Here is a 23,750-nt window from a genome sequence, read left to right as displayed (position 1 = left end):
CTTTAAAAAATCTAAAAGGTTGGAGAAATGGGTTCACATGAGGACTTGCAAGACATACTGCAAAGTGTATTGACGACCCTATAAGAAACTGGATACAATGGAATCACATCACACACCCAATTAAGAGACAAGAAATGAACTGGCAGAGAAGAAAGGAGAGAACAATTTAAATACTACAGGGGCTCTGCCACCATTTCACTCAATAAGGGAATATTTCAGAGTGAATGAGATTTACAGAGAAAATCAATCATCTGTAGTCCTACAGGCAAACTCAGATCCCACGTATCAAGTGTGAGCACCTCACCTCACTGTTAAGTCTAGATATAAACAAAGACCTGTTTTTCAGTACACATACCCTACATGCAAATGTACTATTTAATCTGGCATACAAGTAAGTAAATAGCTAAAGGAATTTTAATTACGTGTGATTTTCATCACCTTTTGTATTTACTTGATAACTAACTCCTGCTTTAAGATGATCTACCATATGATCTGCATTTGACAGACACACAAATGTGCCCAAAGGACTTGGGGCCAGTATACAGCCAAGCCAGGATGCCTGCCTCATTCTGCCTGGCTCCAGATCCCTGCAGTCTTTCCATGATGCCTGGCCATCGGAGTTTGGATTTGAAGGGACAGGCTAAGATTAAGGAGGAAGAAGATGCAAAACATTTAAGAGGAAACGTTAATAAGATGGATGGGTATTTGTAAGAAAAGATAAAGACATTAAGACCAAAGACAGAGAAACCAAGTCAGAAGCTGGTGTGACATATGCTCATCACAAATTTCCAAAATAATATTGATTTCACATATTTCAGACCTCTGTGCATACTGAATTTTGAAGTTTTATGGAAATTCAAACATTTCAGCATCCAAACTGTCCGAGTACCTTTCACATCCAAAGCAGCACACGTGTGTACGCACACACAGACACACACAACTTCACCAAATCATGTGTCCATCCAGACCTAAAGCAACAAGTTCTACTGTCTTAGAAACAGAAGGGAACATATGCCAATAAATCAATGGGAAAGGATATAAGTCAGAGATAAATGAATGCTGGGAGTAAAGAAAAAAACCTTCAAAGTACTAGGTGAATAATGGTGCCTCTGATTAGTAATGATGAAATGGAAAAATTGAGAAAAGTAACAAATAGAAGTGTAAGTCAGTCCTCAAAGGAAGTCTTTTGAAGTACATTCCCCAAAAAATTCTGCAACAGAATTCATGAAGTATTTACTCTGTGCCAGTGTACTCACACTAACAAATCTATACATTGAATCATATTTCCCACTGTAATTTTAGCAATTCTCCCTTACCTTGGAGGAAAAGGTCTCCAGCCCCAATAAATAACAAAAGCTGTCATATGAAATAATAACAATAATGATAATGACAGGAGTTACCGGGGCCATGCATCACGCTTTTACAACTCATCTTATAAAGTAGATACTTTATTCTGATTCTACCCGCGAAAATACTTACTTTCACATTCTGTAACTTGCCTAAAGTTGTCTCACACCATGGGGTTGGGACTCCACACTCATGTCCACCTGACCAAGGCTCTTAACCACTTTACATTGCTTTTCCATTTTAAAGATTCAAACGTTCCCATGAGAATTCTGCATTTTTTAGTGCACAGTTTATGAACACAAAATAATTCTCCCACGCACTATTTTACAAGAAGTAACTACGATGAACAGTCAGCACCTTAAGTGAATTCAACTTTTCATCCCCAAAACAAAGACCTTCTTGTGTTTATTACTATTTCACATCGCACAAGTACTATCCATGAATGGCACATAAATTGATAAAAACTCAAAATAAAAGGAATACGTTGCTGGAACAAGTCAGCAAATAGTGTCTCAAAAACTTGAGAAATCAGCTCTACCAGATTCTCGTTAAAATACTCTGTGTGTACAGGGGCTTAATAACCTGTAGTTTTTTTGAAGTGTAAATTTTACCTGGGTCATTATGGGAATGAGGCACCACAAAGACTTGAAGGGGCTTAGAGTCCCATTCATTAAATAAATAGCTAATGTCAAATCCTTGTTTCCAAACTCCACCATCTGGATTGTCAAAAGGAATTAGACTGTAAACATCCAACATCTAAAAATACAAAAGACAAAATATAGGGGAAAAAAGAGTAAATTTAACCATGTATTACCATTTTTAATTTGAACTTAATGTTGGAAAATATTTGCTCAAAGCTAGTCACTGTGTATGTATTTTACTAGATAAAACTATTTCTGTAGACATTAACTGAACAGTTTAAGGCAGAAAACATTTAATTACCATTCAAATTCTTAAAATGCTACTGTGTTACTTAACTATCCTGATAAATAAGCCCCTCCTCCATCTGCTTCTAATGAAAAATAATTTCATTCAATTCCTTCTTGCCCTGCTTTTCTTCTAATACATTTTAGTGGAAACTGATAGGAACTAAACAGCAAAGAAAAAATTTCTTGATGAAATGTGATTATGACCAAATATTTCAGCATTTTCACAAGCAATACTGATGATTTTTTTTACTTTGAGTTGTCTTTATTTTACAATTAGTCACATATATTTTAAAATCTGTATCTGAATGGAAATGCATCTACAGCTGTTCCTTCATTTAGCAAATGTTATGTTCACCTTTTTCATTCTAAAACTAAAACTACAACTGAGTGAATGAGGCATAATCATGTAAAAATTGAAATTTTTAAATGTTCAAATGCTCTCTATGTTTCCAATGTAGTAGTCTGAGGTAATAATCTTTTTGGACACAAAGGAAAAAATATTGCAGAAAAAAAAAAAACCTAAAAGCTGGTATTTTTCATATCCTCTATAATACTACATGTGACAAAGAACACAAAACTGATTTTACCAAAATTTGACTTTGGTAAAATTTAAATTATGTAAAAATTATATATAAAATTTTAATTACATAAAAATCACTATATATTATAAAATATATAAGCGGGTTACAAAGAAACTTAAAGATACCGAGCAAATTATGTAAAAAGTGAATGCAAAGTATTTTAAGGCAACAACATATCTCTCACTTCAGAATGTATGACTTTAATAAATAAAATAAAATGCTTCCAAGGATGAGTCAATAAAGGGAACCAGCTGGAAAGGAGGATGTGTTAACAGTCTCTGTTATTCCTTCTGGTTCTTTCTCCGGCCCTGCAGCTCGCCCTGTACCCCACTGCCTCGTTCTGCCTGCCTTCTGGGGTTCTTCAGCAATACGGCTGTTTCTGTCCAGCCCAGATTTAACAACCCCCTCCAAAAAGAGTTTTGTTGTTCTCCTTTAAAAGGTACTTATTTAAAACCTATACAAAGCCAAGACTCACAAAAATAGATATACCTTCACAGCACAGAATCCTGATAGTGTGGGGACCTGACCACACACTAGTTGATAAGATTATGGGCACAAGGCTTGGCCAACTCTGTCTCCAGCTGCTGGCTTGGTCTGTGAGCCACGGGCTTCAAGATCCTATCACATTCTCTGTCCCCAGAAGTTAGTAGAAACATCTACTCCAAAGCAAGGCCAGAGCCAACCCATTTTGTCCAACAAAAGTAAATTAAATTAAATTAAATTAATTGACGAGTACAGACTCGTCACCAAGTTTGAGTTCAGGTTAAACACAGCTCTCTGCTAACTGGCAGAACAGAGCACATTTGACACACCTTAAATTTAAGAAAAGCAGAAGTCCTTTCTTATCCTAGTTTACAACTCCACCACCCTCTAGAAAAGCGCTATCCAAGAGAAACAGAATGCAAGGCAAATCCGTAATTTTTTTTAATTAATTAATTTAATTAATCCAATATACTCATAATATTATCTCCACATATATGTAAAATGAAACAAAGTATTTTGTATTCGTTTTCATAGTAAGTCTTCAACACTTAGAACACATCTCAATTCAAACTAGCCACATTTCAAGTGCTCAGGAGCCACACGTGGACAGTGACTTTCATACTGAACAGCACAGCTCTAGAATATTTCCCTTCCCTCTCTCACAAAGAGATATTCAGCAGAAGGTATCGAACCCTACACTGTGTGAAACCTATAATGTATAAAAGATATATAGTAAGAATAAGGCTTTTCTTATACTCTTAATAGGAAGATAAGAAAATCTCTTTGGTCAAATTTAAACCTCTAAAAGTCTTCATCTACTAGACAAAATAAGACCTAAAAAGCATACAAAAAGGCCATAATCACAAAGTATAAAATAATAAAAAAAAATAATTAGGGAAATAAAGAATTACAGAATTTTATCACTAAAAACAACTTTAATGGTCATGTGACTAATCCAGTCACTTTACAAAAACAGAAACTAGAATCCAGAGTTTAAGCAACTTACTAAGTTAAAACAGACACCAGATCAAAAAAGAAAGAAAAGCAAGAAAATCCCAATGATCATTAACGAATGCATACATTACCTGCACATCTGAATTCCGACTTCCACTTTGCAAAGCGAACGAACAGTCTTCAGGGTCCACTACAAGGGACAACTGTTTTGATGGCAGAAGAGGTGCGCCAGCACCTTGGCTGAAATTGCCTTGTGAACTTTTTGGACCATCCTCCACAGACTCACTCAAATTGATGACCGAGTCTCTAATGTTTGAGATGATCTCATTATTCTCAGCTAGCAAACGCTCCAAATGGTCTATTTTTCCTTGCAACATTGAGAGCTGGCCCTACAATAAAAAAGAAAAAGGCAGCTATATGAAACTCTAATATAGCTCTGCTGGGGCACACACATTTTTTTTTTTTAATTGTGTGCCTGCCCAAGAGGGCAGCCACTCACCCTTCACTTTCCACTTTTATAAGTGGGACCACAAAAAGCGTGGACGGCTGGCAGTGTTGAAACACCAATTTACAACAAAAAATCTCCGTGGTTGCAATCTTTGTTTAATCATATTTTAAAATGTGCAAGAGAAAAACCAAAAATATTTTGGGATATATTTCCTATTGCCCCCAAACCCAATCCTAAAAGATCTGTTGAGTTCTCTATAATAGCTAAGTATAACATATTATGTTCAGGTATGAAATTTTAAATTTTAGTTAACTGATTCTAGTTACTTGAAAGGGTCAAAAAGTATGAACCTGAAAAAAATCATTCCATTGTAGTAACCCTAGTGGACAATCCTAAATAAGAAATATCATCTACAGGAAAATCAATTAGTCAACCCTCAATTAGCCACATGCATGAAAAGTAACCACGCTATAGGTCACGTAGACTGCTTCTCCTACATTGTGTGACTTTAAGGTTTTTTTTTTTTTTTTAAAGATTTTATTTATTTGACAGAGAGAAAGCTAGAGACAGAGCAGGAGTGGAGGGGGAGGGACAGGGAGCCTGATGTGGGGCTTCATCCCAGGACCCTGGGATCACAACCTAAGCTGAAGGCAGACCCTTAACCGACTGAGCCACCCATGTGCCCCAACTTTAAGGTTTTTTAATTGATCCTCACATTAAGAGGCTTGTCATCTTTATAACATAAACCTTGTTGTAGAGAGTAGTATTTCAGCTTATGAGAGCAAGGACAATCTTTGTCTTGTTCATTCCTATATATAGGGCCTTAAATACGTGGTAAATACTTAAATATTTGTCCCATGGCCCTTATATTTCTGGAACTCAACAATAATTCTTTAGTGAGCACCCACTGTACCAGGCAAATGCTACATGCTGGGAAGACAGATACACATAAGATATGGGTCCATACCTGAACACAAAAAGTGGCACTCTCACAAGCAACAGCCTACCCAAAGTCCACACTAGGGTTTAATAAAATAACTCTATGCCCAGCGAACAAATAACTCTGGACACCCAAAAACAAAAGTTCTATCACCAGTAAATAACAGGAAGACAGAAAGAAGAAGGAATGAAGTAACAGGAAGACAGCAAGAAAGAGGAAGGGAAAAAAAAACACCTGAATGTACAAAGGTAAAGAACTGGTCAAATGGTACATCTATATCATGGAAATGTTTTCAGTCACTGAAAATTTAGAAATATTAATTCCTTAAAAACAGAAATACGTGAATCACAGACCTGTACCCCTGAAACAAATAATGTATTATGTTAATTAAAAAAAAAAAAAACAGAAATATATGGGAAGGTACTTTCAGAAGATACAGTAGAGAAAAAGTTTAAAAAGCATGCATAAAAAAATAGTAATTTGGTATCATCCTTTTGGAAAAAAAAATTATGGAAGACCATAATCAAGATGGTAAAAACTGGTCACGGCATTCACAGGGAGTCCCCAAACCTCACACGGGCCAGTGCCCGCAAACCTCCTAAGGCAGTCCACCTTGGCACCACTCGGATCCAGGAGCGTCACAGGTGTCACCACTGGAAGAACATCTCTAGGATTCTGCCTGCTTCCTTTTGTGGAAATTTACAAGAGGAAGGTTGACCCGATCTTGAGGCCACAGCGGTCAGGGCCCCGCCGACTAGAGACCCTCCAGCTCCGACCCGCGGTCCCCCTCCGGAGGCAAAAGCAGCTCCGGGGTGAATTCCAGAGCAGAGCCACCTCCATACCAGTTCTCCCACCCGATCCGGCACCACTGGCAGAGTGAGAGGCAGCCCGAGAACGAGAGCCAGGTCTCGAGGCAGCTCAGCGCTGCTGGGGGAGGCCGGTTTCCTCTGACAAGGCACAGGGACGGGCTGTGCTGGGGCGGCCTCCTTCTCCCCGGGTTGATCCGGAGCCCTGTCGATACATGTCACTGCACCCCAGGTGCAGGGCTGTGCCCGCACGGGGCTGTGTCTGATCTGGGGGCAGCAGTGGGCCTGGGCAGGAGGACGGAGAGGACGGCCGGGCAGGGCTGTGATGCCTCCGGGCCGGGCGCCACTCACTGTCTTCGCAGAGCCCCATGGAAGAAATTGGGGACAAGCTGGTCAACAGGAGCCTCACTCGACGGCTCCCCGGCGTGGGGCACGTGCACCAGGCAGTCGGTAACGGCTGGTGCGGGCTCAGGGGGAGTGTGGGGATGAGGGCGCTCCAGGACCGGGCTCGGGGAGGGCCGGGAGGGTCTCCTGCCCCGACGCCATCCTGGACACGAACGACCCGGGGTGCCACGACAGCTGTGCCCCTTACGTGGCCATGATCTCAACCCAAGGGGTCTGGGCTGCTCCCTTCACACACACCACACACACACACACACACCCAGTCCTTCAAACACACACACACACACACACCTGGTCCTTCACACACAGACACACACACCCGGTCCAGCCCCAGCCTTGGCCAGGTACAAAATCACCCTTCACATTCGTGGAAGATGATCCGAACCAATTTGGATATTCTGTTGCACTTCAGGACACGGACAGAAATAGTTTTCCAGTTTCTGTGTTGTGAATTGTCCCTCCTTTACCACAGATCAGCCCCACCATGAACCTGAGTGGGCCCTGCCGCTGGGGGCGAGCCAGAGGCTGTGGGCGGTCCGTGCTGACAGCCTGAGGAAGCTGGTGGAGCCGGGCCAGGCCCTCTCCTGTGGCCCCTCTCCCAGAGCACCTCCCAGAGGAACGCCTCCCCAGCCCTTCCCACACCTGCTGCTCACCAAGGTGAGCAGGGCCCCCCGTCCCGCCCGGAGGCTCCCCATCACTTGCGGGCTGTGTGTCTCAGGCCTGGCACGTCCCCTCTCCGAACCTCAGGTGTCCCCTGGGGACCCTGCGTGCCACGAGGCCAGGCCCCACACAGGGGGTTGTCGTCGGGCCTGTTGGGACCGCTCCCCGACCCTGTGGCCGGCCCACGGGGAGGGTGGCCTGGGGCTGAGGCGGTTCCTCTCCACCGTGAAGGTGCTCTCTGCCCCAAGCCTCGGTGTCCTGTGTCCCGGGCAAAGCCGCATTCCTGGCTGTGAGGAGGTTTCAGATTCCCTCTGGGGCTCCCATCCTGGGTGGAGCCAGAGCAGGGATTCCTGGGGGCTGGCAGAGGGGCCCCAGAGCCACTCAGACATCTGAAAGGTGCTGGCTGGGCTTCATCGACTCCACAAATGGACAGGAAGCCCCTTCTAGACATTTTCCATACTTCAGGGAACAGGGCGGACAAATGTGCCTGCCCCGTGGGCCTCTTTCTAGGTGGGGGTCCGCCGCTAAGCCTAGACGACAAAGCAGAGATGGGCACACGACGTTCCGTGGGATGCCCTGCCGGCCTCCTCTACATACGGATCCCTCTGCTCTCATTGTCCGAAGGATGACGGGCCCTAGGACGAAGAAGAGCCCTTGTCTCCGAGGTGGTGAGGGAACGCGGGGGACCGGTCAGGTGCGGAGCCGTGGGTCTCGTGCACACCCGCTGCAGGGCTGGGTCATGGTCCAGGAGCTGTGAGCAGGTCGTCTGTGCACACCTGGCCATGACACACCTGGCTCGCCCTCTCGATGGGGAGGCCCGCGTGCCTGGTGCACCTGTCCCCCACCTACCCCTGGAGGAGCAGCCACGTTCAAGCCTTTCCATGTCCGACCCTCAGGGACAGTTGGGAACCTGGGTCAAGAGAGGCAGGGACTGGCCCAGGACAAATGAGGGGTGCAGAGTCCAAGGAGCTGCTCTCCAGTCCCAACCCTCCCATGAGGTTTGCTTTGGGGGTGAGAGCCCCTCAGATCCTCAGGAATAGCTACCCACCCCGTCCCATGTGGGGACATGACCTTGGCATCCCCAGGCACGTAGAGGCACATGCACCTGCACACCCACCCCCACACCCACCCCCACACCCACACACACACCACTCTGACTGCCCAGCTGGGGGTCAGAAGGGGAGGACACCCTGGGAGCGAGGTGGGTGACAGGGGGAAAGAAGAAACAGGTTGCAGACAGCTGGGCCATGGGGCAGGGCATCAGGACTCCTGGCAAGGACCCAGATCCATAGCATGTGGAGGGGAGACAGGCCAGGCTGAGGGTCAGGGGTCCCCAAGGTGCGCAGGGGGGTTGCCAGGGCACTGGGTGAGGACAGGGTCTGGGTTCGGGTGTCCATCACCAGCCTGGGCACTTGGAAGCAGGAAGAGATACCCACCCCCAAGTCCAGAGGGGCTCCAGCACAAAGGCCTCAGCTTACTCTTCTGTCACTTGGGCTGTAGAGATGCAGTGTCCCTAGGGTCCCACAGGCTTGTGGGAGAGCCTGTTGGCCTTCGATCTCCATCCCCGACCCACTCTGCCCCCAGTCCTGGGAAAATGCTTTGTACTCCCTCGAGGTCCTTCTGAGCAGAGGACAGACTGGGGGCTTGGGGGGCTGAGGACCTGGGTACGCAGAACGTGGCAGAGCACTGACCACTAGTCTGGGGACCAAGGCCAAGACCCTCCTTGTTGCAGCCTCCGGGTCTCCATTTGGAAGAGGTTCCAGATTCACTGCTCTGGTCCGGGTGACAAGGCCTTAGGAAGGAACGGAGCACCGGGACAGAAGAGGGAAACACGGACAAGGGAGGCTTCTGAGGTTTCTCACATCACCCCTGGAGTCCACAGATCCTGCTCCTGTGAGAGACACAGAGACAGAGACAGAAACAGATAAGGAGACGGAGAATGAACACACGACAGAGGGAACCAGAAGAAGTCACAGACTTTCCTCCATCAGCTTGGATATGACATCCAAGCATTTGGCCCCATTCTCTTCCTGAGAGTGCGGTCACACAGGCCATCCACCCCAGAGGGGAGGGGATACCACAGGGATGTGTGAGCAGGATGCGGGAATGCCCCGGAAACACTGTGGGGACTGCCCAGCACATGGGCGCAGACAAGGCCCCGGGGCCTGAGCCTAAACCTAATGGGAGCCCCTGGAAGTGTGCGTCACCGGGGGACAAGGTCGGAATCCGTTCATTGCGACCTTCCCACAGGGGCTGGGAACAGGCAAGAAGGGGGTGGCTTTGCCCAGACCCCAGAGCAGACCCCGGCCCCTCTGAGCTGTGCTCCATGTCCCGCCCAGCCCCTGGCTCCTCCTTGCATTGCCCAGTGTGCCCCAGCCTCCTGCGATAGCAGTTCCGGAATGAATGTAGAGGTCCTACCCCTGATGGCGTCCCTAGGAGTAGAAGCCAGAACACCGCACTGTGCAGATGGGGAGCCTGGGGAGGCCCTGAGCGGCACAGGGTCTGTCCAGGGTCACAGCCCTTGGCACGCACAGGAGCCCAGTCTGAAGCCAGCTCTGTGTCCTCACAGCAGGTACACCGGCTGCACCGAGGCCTTGGGAAGGCTGTGGGGGGGCTGTGAGGGAGTCACTGTATGGATGGGGCATGGGGGGAGGGGGAGCATTGAGCAGCCGGGGGAGGGGGCCCTCGGGCGGGGGTCTTGTGTGAGGAGGAAGTTGGGTAAGGGGACCCCAGGCAGTGGTGATCTCACTTCCCTGACAACAGAGCCCAACAGAATTTGGAACCCCGGTAACCAGGCACCCACATTCCAGAGACAGCCCCCTGCCCAGCTCATTTCTTTGAAGACCCTCCAAAAAAAGCATGTTTGGGTGCTGCTTCCCCAAATCTGGACGCTGCAGGCTGAAGAAAGAGCGCCCTGCAAACACTGTCCCCCGCTGGGGATGTCGAATCAGGGCTCCCCACCGCCTCTGGCCATTTGGCCGGAAGGACAGAAAGGTGACACCAGGAGGCCCAGAGCCTGCCACCCAGCCCCACACGCTCTGATCTGCCTGTGCAGCCCCAGGCCCCCCGCCGTGTGTGTGTGTCTGTGCGTGTCTGTGTGTGAGTGTGCGTGTGTGTGCGTGTGTGTCTGTGGGTGTGTGTGTGTGTGTGTGTGTGTGTAAAGAGGGGTCATGCGGGGTGGGGCCACCCTGAGCAGGAGCAGACTGATGAGGGGTCAGATTCCCAGTGGGCAGGTCATGTTCAAGGTCAAGGCTGGCTGGGTGGGATGGGGTGTGGGGGCGCTGCCCCTTCTACCCAGGGTTTATCCCGATAGCCCTGCAGGGATGGGTCACTGCATCCCGGGTGCAGGGCTGTGCACTCACAGGTCTGTGTCTGATCTGGGAGCAGCAGGGGGACTGGGCAGGAGGACAGTGAGGATGGCCGGGCAGGGCTGTGAAGCCTCCAGCCGGCTACCCGTCCCTGTCTTTGCAGAAGGCCACGGATGACCTCCCGAGGCGGCTGGCGGACAGGCCCTCCTCCCTGACGGAGGGGTTAACCCCACAGGCATCCCCCAAAACAAGTGCTGGGGATTGCCGGGCAAGACCTCCAACACCCCCCAGACCACTGTCCCAGGTGGTTGGTCACCGGACAGTGGTCCAGGAGCCGGAGCCCACGGAGACCGAGCCCGAGGGTGAGAAGGCTGGGGCTGGGTGTTTGTGGTGTGTGGGGATGGGTCGGTGTTGGCCCCACAGGGACGAGCCCCCAGAGGCTGGTGTGGGGCCTGGAGCAAAGACTGGGCGCAGAGCATCCAGCGGGTGGACTGCAGTCGGGGAGACACCCCAGGGAGGGCTCCTTCCTGGCTGCGGCTTCTCTGGGAGGCCCTGGGCTGGGTTCTGTCTCCGCAAAGGCCCACGGAGAGCGGGCACGCGGTGAGCTTTTCTCCTCTCACAGCTGCTCCACCACCTGAGGAGCTAGAGCCGGTTCCAACTCCATCGGCAGCTCTGGACGGAGGGGTGGTGCCTGCAGCAACTGCAGGAGGAGACCAGGAGCCGGCAGGTGACCCGGCACCCACCCACGGACAGCCTGACGTGGACCAGGAAGAACTGGCACCTGCCCCGGACCCAGCTCCTGCTACTGTTCCTGCCCCTGACCCAGCTCCTGCCCTGGATCCTGCCCCTGACCCAGCTCCTGCCCTGGATCCTGCACCTGCCACTGCTCCAACCCAGCTCCTGATCCTCCTCCTACCCCTTCCCCTGCCCCTGCCAGAGCCACTGCCCCTTCCACTGCCTGAGCTCCGGTTCCTGCTCCTTCTCCTGCTCCTCTCCCTGCCCCTGCCAGACTCCGCTGCCCCTTCCCCTGACCCTTCCTGAGCTCCTGTTCTTGTCCCTGACCCTGCTCCTGCTCATAACCCTACCCCTGCCAGACCTGCTGCCCCTTCCCCTGCCCCTGCCTGAGCTCCTGTTCCTGCTCCTTCTGCCGCTGCCCCTGCCCCTGCGCCTGCCGGAGCTCCTGTTCCTGCTCCTTACCCAGGTCCTGCCCTAGATCCTGCACCTGCCACGACTGCTGATCCTATCCCTCCCCTTGCCCCTGCCCCTGGCCCTGCTCTTACACCTGGCCCTGCCCCTGGCCCTGCCCCTATCCCAACCCCTGCCCCTACTCCTGCTCCCGCAGGGCTCCCAGAGCCACATCCAGAGCCCACAGCCCTGCGGGGAGAGCTCCTTGTACAATTACCCTTAGGTCCATCGCCGGACCCCGACGCCCCGCCAGATTGTTTCATCCCCTCCCCCTATGTTCTTTCTCTCTGGTTCATATTGTTCTGGTTCATATTGTTCATTTTCATGTTCTGTATACTGTTTATTATTTGTTTTAAATAAAATTACTTGTTTTCAACTGAACATGTGATGAGCATAAGTACATTCCCAACGCTGTGCCACCACACCACAGAAGATTGCTGCGGAATATCTCATGTCTCAAAGGAGTCCCCGAACCAGAAGCCCCCCTGCCCATTTCGCCCCCAGCCCAGACCCTGGAAACCCCTAAGCTGCTTTCTCTCCCTATTCTTTTACTTGTTCTGGATGTTTCTGTACGTGGAATCATGCAATAGGAGCCTTTGTGTCTGCCCACCTATTTTCAAAGGGGACTCGTTTTCTTCTGTTTATTTGTCATAAAATTTCCCTTATTCGATATTGAAATCCCCGATTGATTACAGATCAGATGTAATCATAGAGGCCACTTTAGGAATTATGGGCACAGGGGCGCCTGGGTGGCTCAGTCGTTAAGCATCTGCCTTCGGCTCAGGTCATGATCTCAGGGTCCTGGGATCGAGCCCCGCATTGGGCTCCCTGCTCCATGGGAACCGTGCTTCTCCCTCTCCCACTCCCCCTGCTCATGATCTCTCTCCCTCTCACTCTCTCTCGCAAATAAATAAAATCTTTTTTAAAAAAAGGAATTATGGGCACAATCTCGGGGCAGAGATCCCTGTACCTGCTTGGACACCACAGCCTGACCCCAGACAGGAAACGGCTGGTTAATCCTGTGGCCCACACAGAAACCAGGGAAACGCAGAAAGCTGGAAGACAAACCACAAAGCAAGGCCAGAGAAAGGTTTCACATGACTCTGGTACAAACCACGCTCCAAGTCACTGGGTTCCACAGGGATGGAGACCAAACACATGCCAGTCCAAGGGGGAGGTTAGGAATGCAGGGAATATGTGTCAGAGATGTGGAGCTCCCGGGGAAGGATTCCAGCAAAGGAAACCCTATGGAGGCAGGGCTCATCACCCTCAGACTGGCAGGTGTCTGGTCTGGGGAGAACGTGAGGAAGTGGAGGTCCAATGCAGGTCCCCTGGAGGAAAGGGTGACGGGCACCCCTGTCTGGGAGAACAGTGAGCATCACCCATCCCAGGCTGCAGGTGCACCCATCACCTGGCATGCTCGGCCTCGGACTCACCCCCGGAAACTCTGGCTCGGTTTTTCACAGATCTGCTTTCAGGAGTGTTCATCACAGCGGTGGTGGAGAGAGCAGGGAATGGAACAACGCTAATGCCCAAGGAGATGGATGGGATCCATGGTCCCAGTCCTCATGACAGAATGCCCTGTAGCCACTGTCACATTGTCATTCGGAGCACAGGATCCGGGAAGCCCCTCCTGAGACGCCTCCTGCCACCCTGTTCCTGGGAACATTGAGAATTGTTTGAGGAGGAGGTGGAGAGGATCCAGGATGACACCGGGTCCAAGGAGAAGGAAGGTCAGCACTGGGAGGACAGATGGACGTGCCCTGAGCCACCATCCAGGACCCAGGCTGTGATGCCCTCGGACCTCACCCCAAATAATGGCTCCTGAGGTACAGATCCACCTTCTGTGGTTTCACTCCCTCCCTCCCTACGTCATTTATTCACTCATTCATTCACCCCTCTCTCCTTCCCCTCCACTCCTCCCTTCCCTCCCCCACTCCCTCCCTCCCTGCCTCTCTGCCTCCCTCCCATCCTCCCTGCCTCCCTCCCTCCCCTCTACCCCTCCCATCCTCCCTTTCCTCATGCCTTTCTCCCCTCCTCCTCCCCATTCTGCCTCCCTCCCATCCTCCCTTCCCTTCTCCCTCTCTCCCCTCCTTCTCTCCCATCGTCCCTCCCTCTCTCTTTCCCTCACTCCCATCCTCCCTCATTCAGCACAGGATCTGGGGTCCCTGCTGGGTACTGAGCACTGGGGCTTCATTAGTGAGCACCCCCCAACCCACATGGTCACGTCCACTGTGGGAGGTGATGGGGGGCAGTCCTCACGGCTAGCTCTGGTGATGAGCACTAGGAATCTGCTCCTGGAAACAGGCCAGTCGCACAAAAAAAGAATGGAGAGACCCGTGTTTAGCACCTCCTCTAGAAAAATCTCGTCCTGAAAAGTGATGAAAAGTAAGTATGTCCTAGACTTCATGCCATGTGAGTTCTAATGGCAGGTACGCACTGATTCCTAGAACCAACAAAGAGTAAATCATCCAGTGTCAACTGGGGAGTTGTGACACAATTTTTCTGACCAAATGACAGCATTTCAGCCAACATCTCCAGGGCCTCCGAGTTTCCCCAAGGGTCTCTGTGATCCTTTGATCCTTCCATCGACCTCCTTGGGAAGCTCTGTCCTGTCCTCTTCCTTGTCTCCTGCCTCTTCTGAGACCCTTCTGTGGCTTCCCCCTCCCCCACTTGCCAGGGCCGCCCTCACCAGGATTCCCCATGCCCCTTGGCTGGGCGCCCGCATCCCACACTGAGCCCCATGAGCCCAGCGCCTTCTGCAAGGCCTGTGCGCTCCCTATGGGGTCACTTGGCATCTCCCCTTACAGCGACCTGCATCGTCCTGTGCTGAGTCTCCTCTGAGCAGTCTGTGAGGCCGTCCTGTGCCCGTGTCATGGGAACAGAAGCGAGAGTCCAGAACGTCCAGACGACCCACTCCCTGTCCCAGCGTGTGGAGCCTGGGCCAAGGATGGTCCACGAGCAGAGGAGGACTCGGACCCAGGGAGCCTGAGGGAGGATGTGGCACATTGAGCCCATAGGACGAGAGTGAGCAATGTGCGGGCCTGGTGCACAGACCTGCTGGGAGACCACATTGCACTGACTCTGTCCACAGGGCTGGAGGTTTTCTGGGTATCCACCCTCCCATGCTGCAGGCTGGCAGTGACTGGCAGGGGAGGAGGCACCTGGTGCAGGATACAGCCCTCAGGCAGAGAGGAGGGGGCAGGCGCTCCCCCAGCAGCTGGAGGAACTCGGGATAGCCAATTTCCCAGGCTGCAGCCTGGCAGTGGCTGGCAGGAGAGGAGGCACCTGGTGTGAGAGAGAGCCCTCAGGCAGAGAGGAGGGGGCAGGCGCTCCCCCAGCAGCTGCAGGAACTCGGGGTAGCCACCCTCCCACCCTCCCAGGCTGCAGGCTGGCAGTGACTGGCAGGGGAGGAGGCACACCTCGTGCAGGAGAGAGCCCTCAGGCAGAGAGGATGGGGCAGGCTCTCCCCCAGCAGCAGGTGCACTGAGTCGGGCTGAGGGGGCATCATTGGACAGCAGTGCCTGCAGCTGGGGTCTCCACACAGACCCCCTCCTCAGCCTCAGCACAAGCTTGTCCAGATGACCTTTGTCCCCCAAACACAAAGTCTGACCCAGGACCCCCCTCAAGCCCTGACTCCCAATCCTTTCTACTCAACTCAAGTGACAAGAAATGGACAATAGTTTAGGTGGTGTTGGGTGCACAGGGACATTTGTTTTTCTGGCCCATGCTGTAACGTTGCTGGCATTTTAAAGATCTCAGGGCTTTGATTCAAAAACGGCAGGATGCCGGGGACCCCAGACAGCTTTCTGGAAACCTGCCTCTGGGCCTTGCAGCCCTCCCATCCCACCAGCGCTCAGAATCCCACCAGCTGCTCAGAATCCCTCGAAGCCACAGACCCACAGTCTTGAGTCCTCAGATGGCCCAGGCGACGTGCCTTCAAAAAGTGATCCCGGTGGGGCTGCAGGACACACTGCGGATTCCAGCAAATCCCCCTCCCAGAAAGTGAGGGTACCCCTGGACAAACTGTCCAAAAACAGCCAGGTCAGGGTTCCAGGAAGACACCAGAGGCACAGGAGTAACTGAGGAGCATCTGAAGGCCAGGTAGGGACAGTGAGAATCTCTGGTGTTTTTGCCTAGGGGCAGCTCCGGTCCCCCTAAACCCTCAGTGGAATGGCTTTACTGGGGCATTGGGGGGTGGGGGGAACCATGCCTGGAGGACCCGTGGCTCCACTGTCCAAGGTCGCCGACTTGATCAGTGCACAGGTGGGGAAAACCAGCCACATCCCGAAGAATTTCTAGAAACAGTAGCCATCTCAGTGGTAGCTGACCTGGGAGGTCAACCTTTCAGCTGCCTGAGGTGAGATCGAGCCACAGACCAGGACACTAGCCAGAAATGGAAGAAGGAGAAGTAGTTCTTCATTTCATAGTTTCTAAGTCACCAGTTTGTTCCTACGGTTAGTATATTTTGCATCCTGGGAAATCTCTGCCTGTCTAAGGTCTTGAAACTGTTCTCCTCATGTTCTCTGCTGGAGAGGTTCTTGCAAAATCTCTGGTTTATAGGTAAAAATCATCTGGAATTGACTTTGGGTGGCACACCCATGCTGGGAAAAGGATGAAGCTTCCCCAAAATACTAAAAAAAGAACTCCCGTATGATCCCACTATCAGGTAGACCTTTTCAGGAAATAAAGTCAGTTTCTCGAAGTAAGATCTGCATTCTCCCACCCAATCTCCCTGAGGAGGGGCGGCCACCCTTAGCGACCCTCCCCTTGAGGCAGGTGCCTCCCTGGACAAGGGGCTACCCCAGGGCTGGAAGGTCTCCACAGCAGCACATCCAATGTCCTGATACTAGGAGGCAGAGTACAGCACCAGGCCAGTGAGGGTCAGGACACACTACCCCGAATATGGCACCTTGGCAAAATAAATACAGAAGCTAAAAGAACTTTTGCATAGAGCAAAGCAAGAAGGTCTCTCTGACCCCCAGCCATCAGCCCTTTTTCCCTTAAGCAGGTCAGAAGACTGCCATGTGGAACTTTCTCGCCCCGGACCACAGAGATGACGTGCTTATCACCAGAGTCAAGGAATTTAGGACCACGGGGTCTATACACACACACCTGGTTAAACTAACCCTTATCTTCCTAGTTACTTCTTTACCGTTTACGAGCCCTAGTCCAAACCCCTGCGTCTGTCCATTCTTCACACGCTGACTGCTTCTTTGTCTAAAAGGTAGAAGAGCTGTCTGCTCCAGTCACCTCTGCTGGTCTTCATGGTCTTGTGAGGCCCCCACCAAAGCAATCCATACATTTTGCTTGCTTTTCTCCTGTTCATCTGTCTTTGTCAATTTCCAGACTCAGCCGGGGACATTAACAGGGTTGAGGAAAACTTTTTCCTGTCTTGCAGCTCTGTGGGGCAGGGGGTGGGGAGTCAGGAAAACCCATCCTATCTTCCTGGCGTTGGTTAAAACCAACCTCTGCTGGGAAGCAGCATAGGACTGTGCACGGCTGGGGGAGCCAGAGGGAAGCACGTGGAACATGTAGGAGCTACCTGAGCCCCAGCCGGGGGACTTGGCCCCAGTGACAAGTCCAGGGTGTGATTATGAATATATAATGGAAGCATCCTGAACATCAGACCTTCCCCACTCCAGGCTTCATGATCGCTGCTCGTTGTTGTTGCTACTGTTGGCTTAGTGACTTTTCTGAACTCACTTTGTCAAGTCTGTATTCTTTGCTGTGTGTGGCCACTGAATCCCTGTGCTGTTAACTCAGTGGTCAGCCAGTGGCTGGGCAGAGAGGTCACCCCTGTTTCCGAGCTATGGGCTACAGACTGGAAGTCCCCACAACCTCCTCTTCAGGTTTGAATAATCTGCTCCAGTGGCTCATGGAACTCAGAGAAACATGTTACTTACTAGATGACCAGTTCATTAAAAGGACAGAACTCAGAGCCAGGCAGCTGGAATCGATGAGCAGGGCAAGGTGTGTAGAAGAAGCTCGGGGCTCCCCCGCTCTCTGAGTTAAAGAGGCCTTTGCCCACCTCCACTCTCACCTTCGTCTGTACTTCCTAACTGATGACGTCCTTCCTTCGGGCTCATCTGTTAACTCAAGTGAAAGACCCGGTGGGCACCAAAATGACTCCTCAAGTAATAACCACTGCTGATGTCCTGGTGATTCTTGGGCACAGCCATGAATCTCAGCTTCTTCATGATGGGGCGCAGCCCAGCAGCTGTGGATCTCACAGGTCCTCCAGGGGCAGCCCAGCAGCTGTGGGTCCCACAGGTCCTCTCGGGGACAGCCCAGCAGCTGAGGGTCCCACGGGTCCTCTGGGGACAGCACCTTAATGGGCTTATGGTCCAGCAAGTGCCTGTTCACGTGGCTCTCATTGTGCCACACAGCCTCAATCCCAGTGGCCAGGTTGACCCCCATTGCCTGGTGACAGGCCAAGGTCAGTCGGTGAACCTCTACCACCGACCCCCCAAAAAAGGTCCTCATGTAGTAAAAGTCGCCCTTGTCCCTGGGGATGTGTGCCTGAGACTGTGGCCAATGCTCGTAGCTGAAGTCCTTGCGGGCTGCCTGGTAGAAACCGGGGTGCAGGGTGGCAAAGACGGGGGACAGGATCTCCATACTCACGTGGTCGCAGAACTTCATGTCCACCTCTGTGCATACCAGGTAGTCCACCTCACGGAGGAAGTGTGGAATTATTCTTAGAAAATATATTGCAAGCCCTCAGGAGTGATTGTGGAAGCAGCTGAAAGGTCAACAGCGTTCCTGTTCTCAGACTATTGAACGCAAGGGCCCAGTAGGAGCAGGATCCCATGATCCCCAGGGGCAGGGCACAGTAGTTAGGAGCTAGGAAAGAATGTAACCCTCAGGTCCCCTTTCTGCACCTGGTGCTTGCTAGCACAAACATCCCACTTTTCCCTTATCCCATGACTGCCTCCCTGAGTGCCTGCCCCTAGGGGAGGGTGCAGGACTGCTTTACCGCTTCAGGATACTTGCCATCCCTTTGTCCTCCTTTCCCACGCTTTGAGGCAACTGTCCTTGCTTTTCTGATAAAAAAATGAAATAAAAGCAGAGGCAGCCCTGCATGGTCACTCAGCTGCTGGGCTGCCCCCATCATGAAGAAGCTGAGATTCATGGCTGTGCCCAAGAATCACACATGTTTCTCTGAGTTCCATGAGCCACTGGAGCAGATTATCCAAACCTGAAGAGGAGGTTGTGGGGACTTCCAACTCATGGCAGGTGGGGACAGAACCTTCAGGGGGTCAGCCAGGGGAGGGGACCCGCAGGGTTTGCCCGGGAGCTCAGCACAGGGGGAGTGTTCCTGGCTCCAACATGCTGACTGTGGGGCTGCATGGGTCACAGGGTCACCTACCCTAACCCTAACCCCTAACCCCACCCTAACTCTAATCAAACATCATGCTCAATTTAGAGGACTGACAGCTCTACTCTGAAATCACAAACAAGTCCATCATGCTGGCTTTCACTCATTGCTCAGTATCGTAGTGGAAGTTCTACCCAGAATGATAAGGCAAGAAATCCACATGTGAAAGAAAACAGTAGAACTACGTCTATTCAGAGACCAGAGATGACATCATCTTATATAGAGAGCTTCCTAAACAATCAACAAAAAATGATTACAGCCAGTTAATATCAACACACAAAAATCTCTCTTATTTGTATACATTAGCCATGAATCATCCAAAAAATAATTTAAGAAAACAATTCCAATTTAGGGAACATTAACATTGACAAAATACTCAGGAATAGATGTAATCAAGGTGCAAGGCTTGTACACTGAAAATTACAAAACATTGCTGAAAGAAAGGGAAACCTAAATAAATCTGAGGACCCCATGGTGATGAAAAGACATACTATTGATAAGATGGCAATAGTACACAATGCAATGTGGAAATTCATATCACTGTACCTTTTGTATATATACAAAGGTTGGCATGAGTGCGGCCAGGTGGAAGGCACTACTGGGGTGTGGAGATCGATGACACATTCTTCTGGACAGCAATCTGTCCGCACTTGGTATGAGTAAGCACACAAATCCCATGGCATGACACTCCAGCCCCAGGTCAGTTTGAGGACTGTAGGAGGGTAGCTGGGAGGGAGCTCATTGCAGCTTTGTGTGTGGGAGTTAGAAGCACCTTCTGGCCCATCATGGGGGTGATGATATAATGAACAGGGATCAATACTAAAGCTTTCCTAAGCAAGGGGTGCAAGCACCAGATCTATAGCTGGATAATATGTACATAAATGAAAAGCACGTATACACAAACCTCACTGCATGACATACAAGGGTACATGCATAACCAAAAAGGCATTAACTCAGGCGTCCAAGAGGCCTGGGGGGACATTAGAAAGGGTAGGAAATGGAGGGGAAAATAAAATAAAAACCAGGCGGGAGGATGGCATGTTCAAAGAATTGTGAAAGGGAAAGAGATTTTACAGTTTTTACATCCACAGTTCAAGCTTTTCCTGACAGAATCGGAAGATCCAACAACACTGGGTCCGGGTGCCATGCAGCTGCAGTCCACTGTCGCATGGGGTCACATCTGCTCTCCAGTCTAGCTGTGCCACCCACAGCCTCCCTCATTCCACACCACAAGTCTGGCCCTGCAGACCCCTGAGGTTGCTTCTGCTTGAGGACGTGAGTTTAGGGGAGGGGGGTTGTTTGTTTTATTGCCGCATACTTGACACACAAGGTCACACTGGTTTCAGGTGTCCCACGTAGAGATTCGACAACTCTCTGTAATACTGTGCTCACCACAAGGGGAGCTCCTACCTGAGGACATGAGTTTTGATGCCAAGGACCAAACAACAATTTCAGAAGGCAGGATCAACAGGTGCATTCTGGCTGCAGAGGGAGCAGCTGCTTGTCACTGGTGCTGGGGCAAGATCACGTGGGAGCTGGACCATTCTTGGCAATGCATCTGAAAGCGCTCTTGGGTGGATCACAGATGACATGGGTGTGGAGAGTGAGGCAAGCGGAAATGGGGAATAAGATCTGCATTTCACTCTTAATTAGCTCAGGAGGTGCTGATCCTGCTGGCAGAGACAAGGCACACTGACAGAGTATCTCCCAGTGTGAAGACTTTGAGTGCCATCTAGGACATGTTAAGTTTTAGATGCCCTTTAAGGACTCTCAGAGCACTGGGAATTCTGCTATAGAAACAGACAATTGGACAGTGTTTTTTCTGAAACACCAAGAGAGGTGTTTAACTCCTTCATGGTGAGAGCTCTTTGGGACTTCCAAACCCCACTGTGCCATGATGCAGTCACTGACTGCTTAAGCCCAGCCTTAGCACATCCATACTTATGTAGAAAGAACACAGCCCAGCTGGCTCATATTGTCCTGCATTTCCAGGACTGGAGCCTTCTGGGGGGACACCACAATCTCCCAAGTGCAAAAGGGGCCTTTGCTTGCTGCGGCCCATCCTGGAGGGCTGAAGTGCACCATGACACATGGCATAAGGAGGACAAATGTACCAGGAGGATGTTGCCATCTGTGTGAACCAACATGGCCCTTTTCGGAGCAGAGGTGGATAACATTTAGTCAAGACATGTGGACCCCAAGCAAGTCAAAGAGACTGAAGGGTAGTGCTGTCCAGTGGAGCGCTCAACCCCCCATGCAAGATCTTCCTAGACCAGAACAACATGAACTTCTCAGAGCACCAGTTTGTACAAAAAGGATGGATTTCCCCACCGAGAATCTGAGAAGCAACCACTAGGTATGAAGTAGGGAAGCTCAGAGATGTGGTTGAGAGAGATTTCTGCCACTCCCAGGAGAAGGGTCACAAGAGAAAGTGTGTTACTGAGTCCAGTCTGGGAACCACACAGCCTGAGATGATATCTGAGTGCAGGATCTATTAATGATGGGGCAGGCGGCTGGGATCTCCAAGGAGAGTCCCAGCTGGAGGTGCACAGAGACAGCACAGAGATGCCCACTGAGGCCTCAGTTATGACCAAGGCCATCCAGAGAGAGGGTATAAGAAGACAGGAGGGCACCTACTGCAAGACACAAACATGACTGACAGGCAGGGGACAAAGGCCTCTGAGGAGAGCAGCCAGAGAGTAAACTGAAGGCCAAGGGCAGAAGAGGTTTCAGGAAGGAACTGGCAGTCTCACGATCAAAGGGAAAAAAAATACAACTTATATCAAATTAAAGGGCTAATCTTTCTAATATATAAAAACCAAGAAGGGGTACCTGGGCGGCGCAGCTGGTTGAACGGCTATCTTAAATGCCTTATAAAAACAGGCAATTTACTGGCTGTGTTTTCTCCTACCACTAAATACAAATCCAGTAATTGTTTAACTTTGAAAGCTTTTTGGTGTGAGATTTGATACTTAAACAGAATGCAAAAGACAGAAAACACTCATAACGGCACCAACCCAACAAAAGAATCTTATATTTACATGTTAACTTTTCCTCCTGCCCGTGCATAGCCGCTTTCCCCATGAGTCCTGAAAGCTTTGTTCTGAAGTAGGATTTTAATGTCCACAAGTTAGTCCACTGACAAAGGCCACCAGAAGACTAACGGGGGCTCAGCTCCTGACCCAGAACTGCAATTCCTATCAGTGTATCTTGTCTTCACCAACTACCTCCGTGCCCCCTACTGTCAGAAACCGCTTAACTCAACCAAGAGGACACATGCAAGCCGCCTTGACTCGGCAGTGACCACAGCGACCACGTGCATCGGTGCTCTGAAAATCAAGGTAAGGGGTAAAGAGGCCAACGCAAACGAATCAGGCAGATGAGTAGCACTGTTCAGCGTTCACTGTGTGCTGGGCCCGCTCCTAAACACTCCGTATGCATCCCCTCCCCGGGTGTGCCCCCTCAGCACAGCCAGCACCACTGGGCAGGCGACCGAGGACCCCAGAAGCGCTCCAGGCTTGCTCCAGTCACGGGGCTGAAGAACACCGCCCCGCACTCCCAGCCAGCAGTTGTCCCAGAACCTCTGCCCTCCCCACACTCTGGCACCTCCCCACACTGCCTCGGGGCACAGGTGTGTTGGCGGGCTGGAAAAGCAAGTGGCCAAGGGACGGGCTCAAACCCCACGACTAGACTCCTTGGCGCCCGATCCACCTGACTTCCCAGCGTCCTGGTGAGATTTCCACCCCAGCTCCTCCTCTCCCTGACCCACGTTTCGGGACGCTCGATGCCCATCGCTAGTCACCAGCGCGGGGTGAGGATCACAGGTCCAAGCCCACTGCCGTGACACAAAGTTGGGAAGAACCGAAGTGCCCGTCGGAGGGGCGGTAAAGGAGTCCCGGGCGCACAGCCCGTGCGGGCCGCGCGCATCTCTAGCGCTACCACGGGAAAGACGCTGTGAGTTTTAACGTGGGGGGCAGAGCAGCACCACCACGCGTGGGGGGAAACATGCACAGATGCACGGACCCTGAAGCGCCTCTCCACACGCGACTTCTGAGCTACCACAGAAGAGTCGCGTCCGCCCCCCATCCCCGTGCAGGACCTGACAGCCGCCATCTCGCCAGTCATCGCATTCCCTCCTGAACCCGAGGGCCAACCCGCCCCATGGCCTCCCGCCACGGTGACAGACAACACAAACCTCATAGGCGACATCCCTGCCAAACGACCGGCCTGAATCTCATCAGGAGGATACGAGACACCCCCGCTGAGGGGCGCCGCACAACGGCTGGCCTGCCCTCCTCAAACGCCCTGACACCCGGGAACACGGTGCAC

At 51.1% G+C, this 23,750-nt stretch overlaps 1 pseudogene across 1 annotated transcript in view; it reads right to left on the bottom strand.

The window, feature by feature from the left end:
* The window catches only part of LOC135362160 (alpha-mannosidase 2-like), a 120,060-nt pseudogene extending 101,375 nt beyond the window's left edge, over positions 1–18,685 (bottom strand). Inside the window, exons 1-4 of the transcript XR_010406651.1 lie at positions 18,315–18,685; positions 15,222–15,312; positions 4,426–4,683; positions 1,959–2,103 (exon numbers count right to left, since the gene is read on the bottom strand). The product of XR_010406651.1 is annotated as an alpha-mannosidase 2-like (transcript). The remainder of the gene's footprint in view (positions 1–1,958; positions 2,104–4,425; positions 4,684–15,221; positions 15,313–18,314) is intronic.
* Positions 18,686–23,750: the final 5,065 nt, after the last annotated feature.

Source organism: Mirounga angustirostris, unplaced genomic scaffold, assembly GCF_029215605.1.
Source record: "Mirounga angustirostris isolate CCGP_5_RB_7025 unplaced genomic scaffold, mMirAng1.0.hap1 SCAF_12, whole genome shotgun sequence".
NCBI lineage: Eukaryota > Metazoa > Chordata > Mammalia > Carnivora > Phocidae > Mirounga > Mirounga angustirostris.
This window is presented reverse-complemented; position numbering and strand designations above follow the sequence as displayed.